This window comes from Populus euphratica, unplaced genomic scaffold, assembly GCF_000495115.2.
Source record: "Populus euphratica unplaced genomic scaffold, PopEup_1.0 scaffold275.1, whole genome shotgun sequence".
Taxonomy (NCBI): Eukaryota; Viridiplantae; Streptophyta; class Magnoliopsida; order Malpighiales; family Salicaceae; genus Populus; species Populus euphratica.
This window is the reverse complement of record NW_011500157.1, coordinates 265,460-279,990: the sequence shown is the minus strand read 5'-3', so window position 1 is coordinate 279,990 and position 14,531 is coordinate 265,460.

Here is a 14,531-nt window from a genome sequence, read left to right as displayed (position 1 = left end):
ATTCTTTGTGGTGCCATCGTTGGTATCCAACATTAATATGGCTATGGTAAACAAGATCAAAACTATACATGCGCCGTCATTGGGTTAAAAATCTGAGCTAGCTACGTTAATGGAATGGTTTCCTTGAACATTAAGAATTTGATGGATCCACGATCAGTTATTGCAACCAGAGGCTTCGTTTCTGAGTTTTCTTATTTTGGGCCACCTTGAATTTGTGAAGATATAAAATCGTGTCTGGATTTCCCAAAATTTGTGAATTGCCACCGTTATCCACCGTTAATTTATTGTTAATTGTGTAACTCAATTTTTGGTTATTTTTCAAAATTCATTTCTTTTCAAAATAAAATAAAATAAAAGCTGACAATACGAAGAAAGCCAACCAGGAAATACAACTGTAATTTTAGAAAAAAATCAAAATCTAATTATATCTTATTATACCCAAAAATAAAAAAACAATGCAAATTCAAAGTCAGATTAAATGATTATTAGACGAATTTGTATAAAAATTAAGTCCAAGAACATAATTAAATTTTCAATACATAATTAAATTTTTAATAGGCCAATTTGATGTCATCATGGGTCAAATTGGATTTTAATTATGTTTAAGAATTAATTTGGATTCAATTGAAAAATTTACTTAAGTGCAAGGACTTAATTATATTTTAAATGGGTCAAATTAATTTTATTTGAAGCTTAATTGGTAAAAACAATTAAGTTTAGGGGTCCAATTTGGGCTTAATTAAAAAGATTGGAATTTTAAGAGACCAAATTTAATTTTTACCAAGTTAATTGATTGAAATCAGGGGTAAAATCATAATAAGATTAAAATTTTGGGGTCAATTAGGGGTCAAATTGAAGAAATTCATAGCCAAGGACTAATACGAAAAAGGCGTTGAACTATAGGAATTTAATTGATTGAAACTGGGGTGAAATTGAAGAAATTGAAAATTTAATGATTAATGGAGGGTCAAATTATATAAATTCAAAACTAAGAATCGAAGAGGAAAAAGAGCGTAAATCTGGGGCTTAAATTGAAGTTTCTTCAAGGGTCCAATTTTGATTAGATAAATCAGAAAGAAAAGGACTAAATCAAACTTTGCTAAAACAACGTTGTTTTGGTTACTGTTCATCTTCTCCTTTAATTTTATTTGAAATGACAACTTAGGGAGGCTACTTTGCAGGTGCATTTAACACATCTACTGTCCATCAAAATTGACTAAACTTGCATGCAATTGATCACCTGACATTTCTTTACAACCACATATGGCCTGTTCAGGCTGAATGACAAAGAAATGGCCCTGACGATGGTCTAAAGAGGCTAAATCAGGTATTTTTGTTGTAGATTTGACACCTCACGATGTACATTTTGAACCAACGGTTATGATCCTTCCCAGCCGAGCCAAAGGCCAAGATTTGACACTAGTAAGGGAAAAAAATCACTCATCCACCTCTTATAAATATATCTCGATTTTATGGCAGAGGATGAAGAAAATAGAGTCTAAAGTTGATAAAAACCCAGTCACCCTTCCTATTTTTCTTTTTTAGCTGTGTTTTCAGCTACCACTATTCTCACCATCATATTTACCACCATATGTAGACGCCCAATCACCTTATTTGATGGTTACACTACCTCTCTCTCTCTCTCTCTCTCTCTCTCTCTCCCCATTGCAAAACTCTTCTTCTCTGCTACCGAAACCCTAGTAACAGTTGTAGCAATGACCACCTCGTCTAGCGACTTTCATCCTTCCCAACAATAGTAGGGGCGTCGAATCTCCCCTCAGCCACTCTAACAACTCCAATTATGAGCAACTCCATCATGAACCACGATAGTAGCAACTCCAGCAACATGAGAAGCAATAACTCTAGTGGCCAAACTCTCCATTAACACCGCTACTAGACCTTTATGGTTAGACCGCCACTGCACTAGATAGCTTTCTCCTTTGTCCTTTCTTCTTCTTCTCCACTATCTCTGTTAACAGTGTGAATAGTAGACATGAATTATAATTCACGTCCACTGTTCATGTAGTGAATGTTAGGCTAGACCAGTTTCGAACCAACCCAACTGAAAGGGTCAGACTTGACCCAACCTAAAAAAAGGAAAAAAAATCTATTGGATCAAGATAAATTGATCCATTTTGGGCTGATATTAGCCTAGCCCAACTTCCTTAGGATCGGCCTAGTTAGCTGGTCCAACCCATCCGACATATTTAATAATATTTAACTAATATAAATTAATATTATATATTTCTTTAAAAAACAAAAAAATTCAAAAAAATTTCAAAAATCCTTTTAGAAAATCTGTGATTTTCCCTCATGTTTTTTTTACTAATTTTGTTTAATATTAGGTCGTATATTTACACTATAAGATATAGATCTGGTATTAAAATACTCGGTTTTCTCTGAAACTTTTCTAAAAAAATTCAAGAAAAAAAATTAAATATTTAAAATTAATTTTCCCTTTCAAAAAACAAAAAAATATGTTTAGTTTTCACGCATACAAAAAATTTTTAAAATGTTTCCAAGCATATCTTCTTAAAAAACAAAAATTATATCTTTCTTATGTTTTAAAATACAAAATAGATATCATAACCAGTTTATGATTATTCATTAGGGTTTGATCATAATATCAAAATCCCTTTTACAATTGTATTTTCAGACTTTAATATCTGGGGGTGTAAAATTACAAGATAAATGATACCGTCATATATTAAAGATATAAGAAATAAAATATATGTGATGCTAAAATTTTAATTTTAGAATGATTTGGATTTCTTCCAATAAGATAAAGACTTTCTCACAAAGGGAGATCTGTCTTAGACCTTAAAAAAGACCAACGAATAGAAACTTGATATAGAAAAACAATCAAACATTAATGCAGTTTACCTTACATAGGGTGCATTGGAGTGACGCGTTTTCTTCTTGCACAATCAATCCCTTACCAACACATAATACTAGGTGGCGACTTATGAACATTAATCATAATTTTATTTTAAATCCAAAAACTTTTCCAATACACCTCATTAAGAGACATGATAAAAGCCTTTTTTGTTATAAACAAAGTCGCGACTTGACCCTACAACATCAATATGGAAGACTATTTCAAAAGGTTTTTATCCTATATTGAAAAAATAAGATCTTTATCTAATGTTTATATAATAAACTTTGATATGAGATAGTAACCAACAAGGAAAGGATAATGAGCTCGCGTGAATAAAGTTGAGCCAAACAAGAGAAAAACCTCTGATTTTCCCATTTCTCGTAAGCGAGGCAACACCTATACTTTCTATACCTTTTGTCTATTGAAACCATAATTTTTTAAACATTTGAAATTAATTTTTTAATAGTCACAAAATCCTAACAACTCTTTTATTTTAATTTTTTTTTAACAATTACAACTCTTTAATTCCTTAATAGCTCTTTTATTTTTTTTTAACTATTGTAGGAGCTCTTTAATTTTCTAGTTTATTTTTTGCCTAGCTGTTATATATTAGTAGCCTATATATACTATACACTCTTATAGTCAAAGTGTGCTGAAAAAAACCATAGTATTATTTTTTTGTGTTTCCAAGGCTTGTTGATATTTCTTTTTGATCTTGGCTTAGTTGTTTCAATAACCGTCATTTTAGAGGAGGAGCATCTTGAATCATAGAGGATAGCCTTGTGTTGAGAAAATATCCTTAAGGATAATGTTTTTTCACGCTTTGAGTTATAATTTGTTTCTGTTCTTTATTGTATTTTCTCACAAAAACCTTAAGGATACTTTAGTAACATAGATAGAAATACTACTGCCAATAAGGTTGTTGCCCTCAATAATGTTATTATTGAGAACTCTAATATTGTCATCTCTCCTATCACTAACCCTGCTGCTGCTAGCTAAGCCATTCCTTGATATTTCATAAATTTAGGTTTTTTATGGAGAAAACTCTATAAGGTGGCAAGAAAGGATCTTTGGTGTCCTTGACATGTATAAAGTTGCTTAGGTCATTAACAATCCCAAGACCAATGATAATGTTGAAGCATGGAAACATGTGAACAATGCATATAGGCACTCCATTGCAGCTACAAGAAAGTGAAGAAGATATAGAGCAATATAGTGACAAAGTATACTATTGAAGATATGAGAAAACAAACTTTATCATTGGAAAATTTTACTAATAGGACATGGTAGACAATTAAGATATCAAAACTCAAATTAACGAATACCATAGACTGCTAGAGGACATGAAAGCCAAAAATATCAACTTTTCTAAAGGATTTGTTGCTGGAATATTGATAAAAAAACTACCCAACTCATGGAGTGACTATAAGCAACAACTCAATCAATAGCATAAATAATTATCTTTGATTGATCTTCTCACTCACATCATCATTGAAAACATAAATAGAAAGAAGTTGCAAGCTATTAGGAAGAAGGAGATGACCATTAAAGCAAACTTAGTAGAAGGGAGTTCACATAAAAAAAAGGTATGAGCATAAATTTAATAAGAACATTAATAATATTAAGTCCAATGATAACAATACCAATATGTTCAAACCTAAACCCAATAATTTTAAGAAAAAAAGATACTGTTTTGTGTGGTAAACCTAGCCACCGTGCACCTTAATGTCGAAATAGAAAGAGAAACAACAATCCTCCTAAAACTAAGGTGAACATAATTGAAAGAGAAGACACTATTGTTATGGTTGTTTCTCAACTCAATATAGTGACGAATAAGAAAAATTGGGTGGTAGACTCTGATGCTATTAGGCATATAAATGCAAATGAAGAATTTTTCTCCATTTATACATCTTTTAAGGATAAAGAAGCAGTAGTCTACCTTAGAGACTTAAGAACTAAAAATATTCTTGGATCAGGCAAAGTCCTTCTGAAATTGACTTCAGAAAAAATGTTCGCTTTGAATGAGGTACAACATGTCCTTAATATAAGAGTAAATTTTATCTTTGTCGCTTTGTTAAGAAAATTAAGAATCAAAGTGTCATTTGAACCTGATAAGATTGTAATGACTAAGAACAATTTATTTGTAGGGAATGGATATTGTAACCATGAACTTTTTATACTCAATATTACTAATGAAATGAATGAAAATGCATCTTCTTCCACTTATTTGCTTGACTTTATTGATCAATGACATCTTAGACTAGGATATGTTAGTTTATCATATTTTAAGAAAATAAATTCTTTTGGTTTAATTTCTGGCTTCAATTCTTCATCTATGAACAAATGTGAAATATGTGTTGAAGCTAAAATTACTAAGAAAACATGTAAATGTATTAAAATAAAAATTAGATTACTTAGCTTAATACACACATACTTAGGAGATTTAAAATAAACTATGACTAGAGGAGGTAAGAAATATTATATGATTTTAATAGATGATTTTTCAAAATATACAAAACTTTACTTGATTAGATGTAAAGATGAAGCTTATAACATGTTTTTATTATATAAAGTATAAGAAAAAAATCAATTAAATAAAAAGAATCAGATGAGTTAGATTTGATATAGGAGGTGAGCATGTTCTGATGAATGAGTATTATAAAAAAAAGCTATAATATATTAAGTTACTCTATTTTATTCATCCGAGTCTAATGGGGTAGTTAAAAGTAAAAATATAACTTTAAAAGAAATGATAAATACTATGATATTTAGTTCTTCAACACTTGATAATTTATGGGGTAAAGTTAATTTATTTGCATGTCATTTACAAGATAGAAATTCTTATAAGAAAACTGGTTTAACACCTTATAAATTTTGAAAATGTTATTTTTCTATTTTAAAATATCTAAATGTGTGGGGATGTCTAGCTAATGTTATGTTACCTAAACAAAAAAAGAAAAAGAAAAAGAAAGATAGGTTCAAAAACTTCTGATGGTATGTTTATTGGTTATGCTAAAAGTAGTCTTGTATATAGGTTTCTAGTTTTGAAAAGTGATTGCTAAATTACAATACTATAATTGAAAAAAAATAAAATTCTTTGAAAACATTTATGCATTACATGAAAAGATTTCTCATGTATATGTTAATGATAATAGAGTTGATGAAACTCACTTTGAAGAAGTGAGAAGGAGTAGGAAACAAAGGATAAAAACTTTTTTTAAAAATTATTTTTTCATTTATCTAGTAGATAAGGATTTAGTGACCTACTCTAAAGCTATTTTTTTTTTTTTTATGATTCTTTGTTTTGAAAAGAAGCAATTAAAGTTGAAATTGATTTGCTTTTACAAAATCAAACTTGGATGATTGTTGATTTGCCCCTAAGTGTAAAACCTATTGGTTGTAAATGAATTTTTAAAAGGAAAATTTTTTCCTAATGGTTTTATAGATAAACACACAACACGATTAATTGCAAAAGAGTTTTATTAAAAAATAAAATGTGAATTATTTTGTTACTTTTCACTTATAGCTAGAATTTCTTCAATTCAAGTTTTAATTGCTAGTTAGAATTTTTTCAATTCGAGTTTTAATTGTTTTAACATTTATTTATAACCTCTTTATACATCAAATGGATATTAAAACTATTATTTTAAATGGTGATATGAAAAAAGAGATATATATGTTACAACTTAAAGGTTATATAGTTCCTGGTCAAAAGAATAAAGTTTGTAAGTTGAAAAAGTATTTATATAGCTTAAAGAAAGCTCTTAAATAGTGACATAATAAATTTGATCAAGTTGTTTTAAGTGATGATTTTTCTTCAATTAGTGTTGATAAATGTGTGTATAGGCCTATTAATAATGAATATGTGATCATTAGTTTATATGTAGATGATATGCTTATTTTTCATACTAGCATGAATCTCGTGTATAACACTAAATGTTTCTTAGCCTCTAAATTCGATATGAAAGATATAGGTGAAGCTAGTGTTATATTAGGTATTAAAATTATAAGAATAATCCACCATGGAGTAAGAATTTATAGCTTTATAATATGCAAGAAATGCTGATTGATTGAGGAATTGTTTGATTGAAATTTCATTGGGAATATAACCAACACCTTCTATATCCGGTCATTGTAATTGCCAAGCAACAATAGCCATTACTAAGAATAAATCTTTCAATGACAAAAATCAACATATTCAGTTAATACATGATGTTGTAAAGCAGTTGCTAAAAAATAAAATTATTTCAATTAATTATGTGAAGTCATAAATGAATTTGGTCGATCTTTCAATTAAACCATAGTAGAAAAATGATATTAGAAACATCAAAGAGAATAAAACTAATGTTTAAGTGAGAAATAAAAATAATTGTAACCCAACCTATGTGATTGAAGATCCTATGGATTAAGTTCATATGGGTAATAACAAAGTCATTTATGATTCTATAGCATTATAAAACAAGTCATTTCCTATGATGTGAGAATAATGCTAACCTGCAATTAAAAAGAGGATGAACTACAAAATTCTTAGTGAGTTTCATATTCCTTATAAATAATGTTCAAATTGCAATGAACATTTGATGGAATCACCTATATGATTATGGAGTGAGGCCGCTCCTATGAGATATCAACAAAATTTTTAGAGCACTCACGAACAATTAGACGTGCACATGACCTATTAAGTGCAAAACTAAGTCAAACAACAAGAAATTATGGGGGTATAATATAATTGATGAGATACCTAACTTACAACAAAAAAATTGATTCATAGAAATTAAAAAAATTCACCAATAATTCTATAGGTTAAATCTCATTTTTATATAATTTGGTTCATAGTCTAAAAGACACCAGGTTAAATGCCTTACACTCAATAGATAGAAATCTAGTAAGTATATTTTTATTTCAAAATTCTTTTGAAACATCTGGAGCATTGTTGTAAATAATGAAGACTACTTCAAAAGGTATTTTTATGACAAAATAAAACCTTAATCTAGTTTTTATATAGTAAAATTTGATATAATATAGTAACCAACAAGGAAAGCTTACGCATATAAGGTTGAGCCGAGCAAGAGAAAAACCTTTGATTCCCCTCCACACACGAAACAACACCTACACTTTCTTAACCTTTAGTTTATTGAAACCATAATTTTTTAAACACTTGCGGTTGAGCCGAGCAAGAGGAAAACCTTTGATTCCCTTCCACACACGAAACAATACCTATACTTTCTTAACCTTTTGTTTATTGAAACCATAATTTTTTAAACACTTGAAATTAATTTTTTAACAGTCAAAAAATCCTGACAACTTTTTTATTTTAAAACTTTTTTAACAACTACAACTTTTTAATTCGCTAATTTTTTTTTTATTTTTTAACTATTGTAACAACTTTTTAATTTATTTTTTATTTAGCTATTATATGTTAGCAACCTATATATACCATGCACTTTTATAGTTCAAATATGCTGAAAATATTATTTTTTTTGTGTTTGCAAGGCTTATTAGTTTTTTTTTTGATCTTAGTCTTGTTAATTTTGTAACTCTTGTTTTAGAGGAAAAACTTATTGAATTATAAAGAATAACCTTATATTCAAAAAATATTTTTAAAGACAGTGTTTGCATACATCTTAAATTATATTTTATTTCTGTTTTTCATATATTGTATTTTCTCACAACAAAATCCTGGATCAATATTGTTGCAGATAGGTAGAGCTTTTTTTTTGGTTCTATTCCCTATTTTGATGGGGTCTATGTTTAAATTGGAGAGAGGTTGCAGAATCATTTTCGTATTTTTGATTGGTGTTACTTTCATATTATACACACACACACACACACGTGCTGTCCGTGCAAGAAGATTCGAAAATGATGTTGCAACAACACACGTGCTGTCCGTACAAGAAGATTCGAAAATGATGTTGCAACAATTCTTTCCTTTCATCTACTTTTTTTTTTGTTCCTTTTATTTTATTGTGTTCTTAGCCTAGAATAAGAGTAAAGGTTGTCTAATGTCCAATTAACAAGTGTGCACTGTGTAGTGCGTATGCTTTTACTGTGGATTGTGCAATTTTGGTTTCGGGGCTGTTGGGTGGATGGGTATTTTGAGTTTTCTCACGGGTGCTTGTATTGAGGCCCTTTTCTTTATGTTAGTGCTGAGGGACGTGGATGAATACTCACTGAGTTTTGTTCTCTCTCCCTTTTTTCTTACGGAGGCAAAAAGAGAGAGGACTGAGACATGGACTTAGTGGGGGGTCTGAGGAACCCTGAACGTGGAAGGGAATGGAGAGGAGACATGGGGGTGGGGGATTAACGATTTTCGTTCCCTTTGGTAGGATGAAAGCAAGCTATAGATGTTTATTTTTTTATTGTTTTCTTTGAATGTTGATTAATCAGACGAAGGGTTTTATCTAGGCATTTGCAATGTAAATTTGATTTGCAACCTAGTCAACCTTCTTCTTCGATCCATGAGACAATACCTTCAGTTGTTATGACAACTTCTGTGAATACCTTGCAACAGTTGATGATGCTGTTTTTTAATGAAGCTTGCTTCTGAGAGAGGTTTTTGGGGTAAACATGGCATGCTGTCATCTCAAGAATTAGGAACTTTTGTAAATCTTGGTGTTGTGCTTCATATTATTACTGAGAAGTTCTCTTTCAATTTATTTGGTTGGGGTGGAAAGAATGTGGAATGCTTGCTGCGTGTGAGTTAGAAAAATGGACAGAAAGGGTGCAGTCACGAGGGTATAATTCTGCTTTCTCCAGGTAGCATGCCAGGAGACCATCAGAGCAAAACGCTTTGAGAGATTGAAATCATTCGCTTATATAGAAAAGCAGACCTGGAATCCTTTTTCTAGAATTATATTTTCTCGTAAAAGATGGAGAAAACTTATTTGGGAGCAGACTAAAGAGCTTTGGACACCAGTGCCTACGCTAGATGTGCAAATTTCTTGATATCATACCATTACATCTCTTCAGTTGCTCTGGGGTCTCCATCACCTCTACTTAGTTTCAGCAAATTAAAAAATTGTAAGAAGATGAGTGATTACAATTGACAAACTACAAAATTCAGCTCTAGTATGTCTTTAACAAGTGTCCATACCGACTTGCCTTTTTCTCTCTCAGTTCAAGTTGCCTTCAAATATTGCCTGTGTTTTAGTTTCTTTTGCAGGAGATCGTTGTTTTCCATGCTCTGGCATGTTTCTTTTTTCTCCATGTGGAATGAAGGATGGCTCTAGGCTAACATTTGCTTAAACCTATGAACATTTTAAGTGCAGTCTTTCAATACACTAGAGGGCTCTATATCCAGCCATAATAGAAAACTCCATGAAGCATTTAAAAAGGATTGTCTGCAGGGGGTGGATGCTCTTGAATCTGATGGAATTAATACATCCTGTAGTGGGAAATTGATAATGAATGCTAAAAAGCTCTTAACTGGATTTGCAATGTCCTTGCGGCCATGCATGCATGTCAAGAGAAATAAATGGAAAGATAACAGCCTTCCTTTCAGCTTAGCCAAGTTAATTGACTTGAATGTTACCTATCATCATTTCGCTGATTTTTATGTGAATTTGCTATACCGACTTTTCTTTTTTCCATCGTAACTACTCAATGAAGATGAAAAGTCCTTATAATTATCATGATTTTATTAATTTATTCTTGTTAAAATTATTATCTACTGTTTTTCATGTTCCTCACAAAAAAAAAATCCCAAATGTACGTGTTATTTTTTTTATTTATAATTAAATCTTGTTATTTATGCTAAAAAAGACAATGGTAATAATGCCTATACAATTATTTTTTTTACAGTATGCAAAAAAATAATTTGAGTCGTAGATGAGCAATAATCTCATAAGAGAGTTGGAAACAATCACATGTTGTTGGGTCTAATCACTTAATAAAAAAAATAAAAAATCTAAATACCCCTAACACTTTTATATAGAAAAACCTCTAGCACTGTCAGCATGTTTTTACAATAATAATTAGATTCAATTATTTGATTCTATAATTAATATTCTATAGGTATTGTTTCTATTTTTATAATGTTGAGCGTCATTCTCGTACTACATCATTGAACTGAGAATTAAAAATTGATCATAATTGATGCAAGATACAGGTCAAGCTACAAGTTGAAGCAAGGTTATGCGGACACGGTCATAATTTGTGTCAAGTCCTCCTTTCTTTTGTTTTTACGTTGAGAAAATTATGAGACCAGAGAAAATTCAAGATAAGGTCCTTCCTAGCCTATGACTAGATCAAAAATGTCATCCTAGTGAAGGAGAGATTTGCTCACACTTATGTAATACAATACCAATCAGCAAGTTATGATTGGTTGGCTGCTGACAAAGATTATAGGAATTAATGGTGGTATTTATCGTAACTTCTGCTCTTTTAGCTATTTTTTTAAAAATATTATTAATGTATAAAAGTATTTAATTGATTTTTTTTATGGAATGTTTTTTTTATAATTTTAATAAGGTAATGTTAAAAATAAAAAAAATTTATTTTAATATATTTTCAATCGAAAAGCTATTTTGATAAGTTTCTTTCTAAATCTAGGTAATTAACTGCAAGTTATTAAAATAATTTATTTAAAAAATATAAATAAATATAATAAGATAATGATATAATAGATTTTTCTTTTATTGTTTTCCAAACACGAAAAAATAGTTATATGTATATAATATTATATTTAAAATATTTATATTATACTTGTACTTACATTTTAAAAATTCTCATTTTATATAGTATAGTTAAATACTAAAAAATATTTTTTTGCTTTATTTTTCATAACTCTCAAATATTAAAATAAAAACTATTTTGTGTGTAGCAAACCTAACCACTATGCACCTTAATGTTAAAATAAATAAAAAAGACAATTCTCCTAAATCTAAGGTCGACATGGTTGAAGGAGAATACATCATTGTTGTGGTTATTTTTCAAGTCAATATGGTGATCAATGAGAGAACTTGGGTGATAAACTTTAGTGCTACTAGGTACATATATGTAAATAAAAAATTCTTTTTAATCTATATATATCGTAACTTCTGCTCTTTTAGCTATTTTTTTAAAAATATTATTAATGTATAAAAGTATTTAATTGATTTTTTTTATGGTGTATTTTTTTTATAATTTTAATAAGGTAATGTTAAAAATAAAAAAAAATTATTTTAATATATTTTCAATCGAAAAGCTATTTTGATAAGTTTCTTTCTAAATCTAGGTAATTAACTGCAAGTTATTAAAATAATTTATTTAAAAAATATAAATAAATATAATAAGATAATGATATAATAGAATTTTCTTTTATTGTTTTCCAAACACGAAAAAATAGTTATATGTATATAATATTATATTTAAAATATTTATATTATACTTGTACTTACATTTTAAAAATTCTCATTTTATATAGTATAGTTAAATACTAAAAAATATTTTTTTGCTTTATTTTTCATAACTCTCAAATATTAAAATAAAAACTATTTTGTGTGTAGCAAACCTGACCACTATGCACCTTAATGTTAAAATAAATAAAAAAGACAATTCTCCTAAATCTAAGGTCGACATGGTTGAAGGAGAATACATCATTGTTGTGGTTATTTTTCAAGTCAATATGGTGATCAATGAGAGAACTTGGGTGATAAACTCTAGTGCTACTAGGTATATATATATAAATAAAAAATTCTTTTTAATCTATACATGTTTTAAGGATGGAAAATAAGTACACCTTGGAGACTCAAGAATTGCAAATATTCTTAGAAAAGGCAAAATTCTTTTGAAATTGACTTAAAAAAAAACATTGGTTTAGAATAAGGTATTGCATGTCCTTAATATAAGAGTAAATTTTGTCTTTGTAGCTTTGTTGAGAACATTTAGAATCAAAGTGTTATTTGAATATGATGGAATGGATATTGTAACCATGAACTTTTTGTACTCAATGTTGCTAATAAAATGAATAAAAATACATCTTCTTGTGTTTATTTTTTTGATTTTTTTGATCTATGACATGCTATATTAGGACATGCTAGTTTATTTTATTTTAAAAAATGAATTCTTTTGGTTTAATTTCTGGCTTAAATTTTTAATCTATAAATAAATGTGAAATATGTGTTAAAGCTAAAATTACTAAAAAAATCTTGTGAATATATTAAAAGAGAGATTAAATTACTAATTAGTTTAATACATACAGCCTTAAAAAATTTAAAATAAATTATGACCCGGTAAGAGATATTATATGATCTTAATAAATTATTTAGAAAAAAAACTTGTTGAATCCTTGAAAATAACCTTTGTGTTGAAATATTATTTTTTAAAACAATATCCACTCAAGTTATATTTTCTGTATGTTTTTTACTGTACTTTCTCACAACAAAATCTTGTTTCAGTAGTTAAAGCAGAAAACGTCGGTAGAGCTCCTATTTTGGTTCTATTCCCTCCTTTGGTTGGGTCTATTTTTATATATGCATCTTCGACGAGAGAATTAGAGAGAGGTTGCAGAATCATTTTTGTATCTTTGATTGGTGTTACTCTCATATATATATATATATATATATATATGCTGTCCTTGCTAGAAGATTCAAAAATGATGTTGCAACAATTCTTTTCTTTCATCTACTTTTTTTTTTGTTCCTTTTATTTTTTTGTGTTCTATTGTGTTTTTACTATAGATTGTAATAGTGCGTGTGCAATTAGAGAGAGGTTGCAGATTGTAATGATGCTGTTTTTAATAAAGCTTGCTACTGAGAGAGATTGTAATGATGCTGTTTTTAATAAAGCCTGCTACTGAGAGAGGTTTTAGGTTTTTGGGGTACACATGGCATGCTGTCATCTCAAGAATTAGGAACTTTTGTAAATCTTGGTGTTATGCTTCATATTATTTCCATGACTAGTCATGAATCTGAGAAGTTCTCTTTCAATTTATTTGGTTGGAGTGGAAAGAATGTGGAATGCTTGCTGCGTGTGAGTTTGAAAAATGGACAGAAAGGGTGCAGTCACGAGGGTATAATTCTGCTTTTTCCAGCTTGCATGCCAAGAGACCATAGGGCAAAATGCTTTGAGAAGATTGAAAGCATTGGCATATATCAGAGAAAAATGCTTTTTCTAGAATTATATTTTCTCGTGAAACAATGGAGAGAACTTATTTAGGAGCAGAATAAAGAGCTTTGCACACCAGTGCTTACGCTAGATTTGCAAATTTTTTGATATCATACCATCACATCTCTTCAGTTGCTCTGGGGTCTCCATCACCTCTACTTAGTTTCAGCAAATTAAAAAATTGTAAGAAGATGAGTGATTACAATTGACAAACTACAAAATTCAGCTCTAGTATGTCTTTAACAAGTGTCCATACCGACTTGCCTTTTTCTCTCTCAGTTCAAGTTGCCTTCAAATATTGCCTGTGTTTTAGTTTCTTTTGCAGGAGATCGTTGTTTTCCATGCTCTGGCATGTTTTTTTTTTTCTCTATGTGGAATGAAGGATGGCTTTAGGCTAGCATTTGCTTAAACCTATGAACATTTTAAGTGCAGTCTTTCAATACACTAGAGGGCTCTATATCCAGCCATAATAGAAAACTCCATGAAGCATTTAAAAAGGATTGTCTGCAGGGGGTGAATGCTCTTGAATCTGGTGGAATTAATATATCCTTTAATGGGAAATTGATAA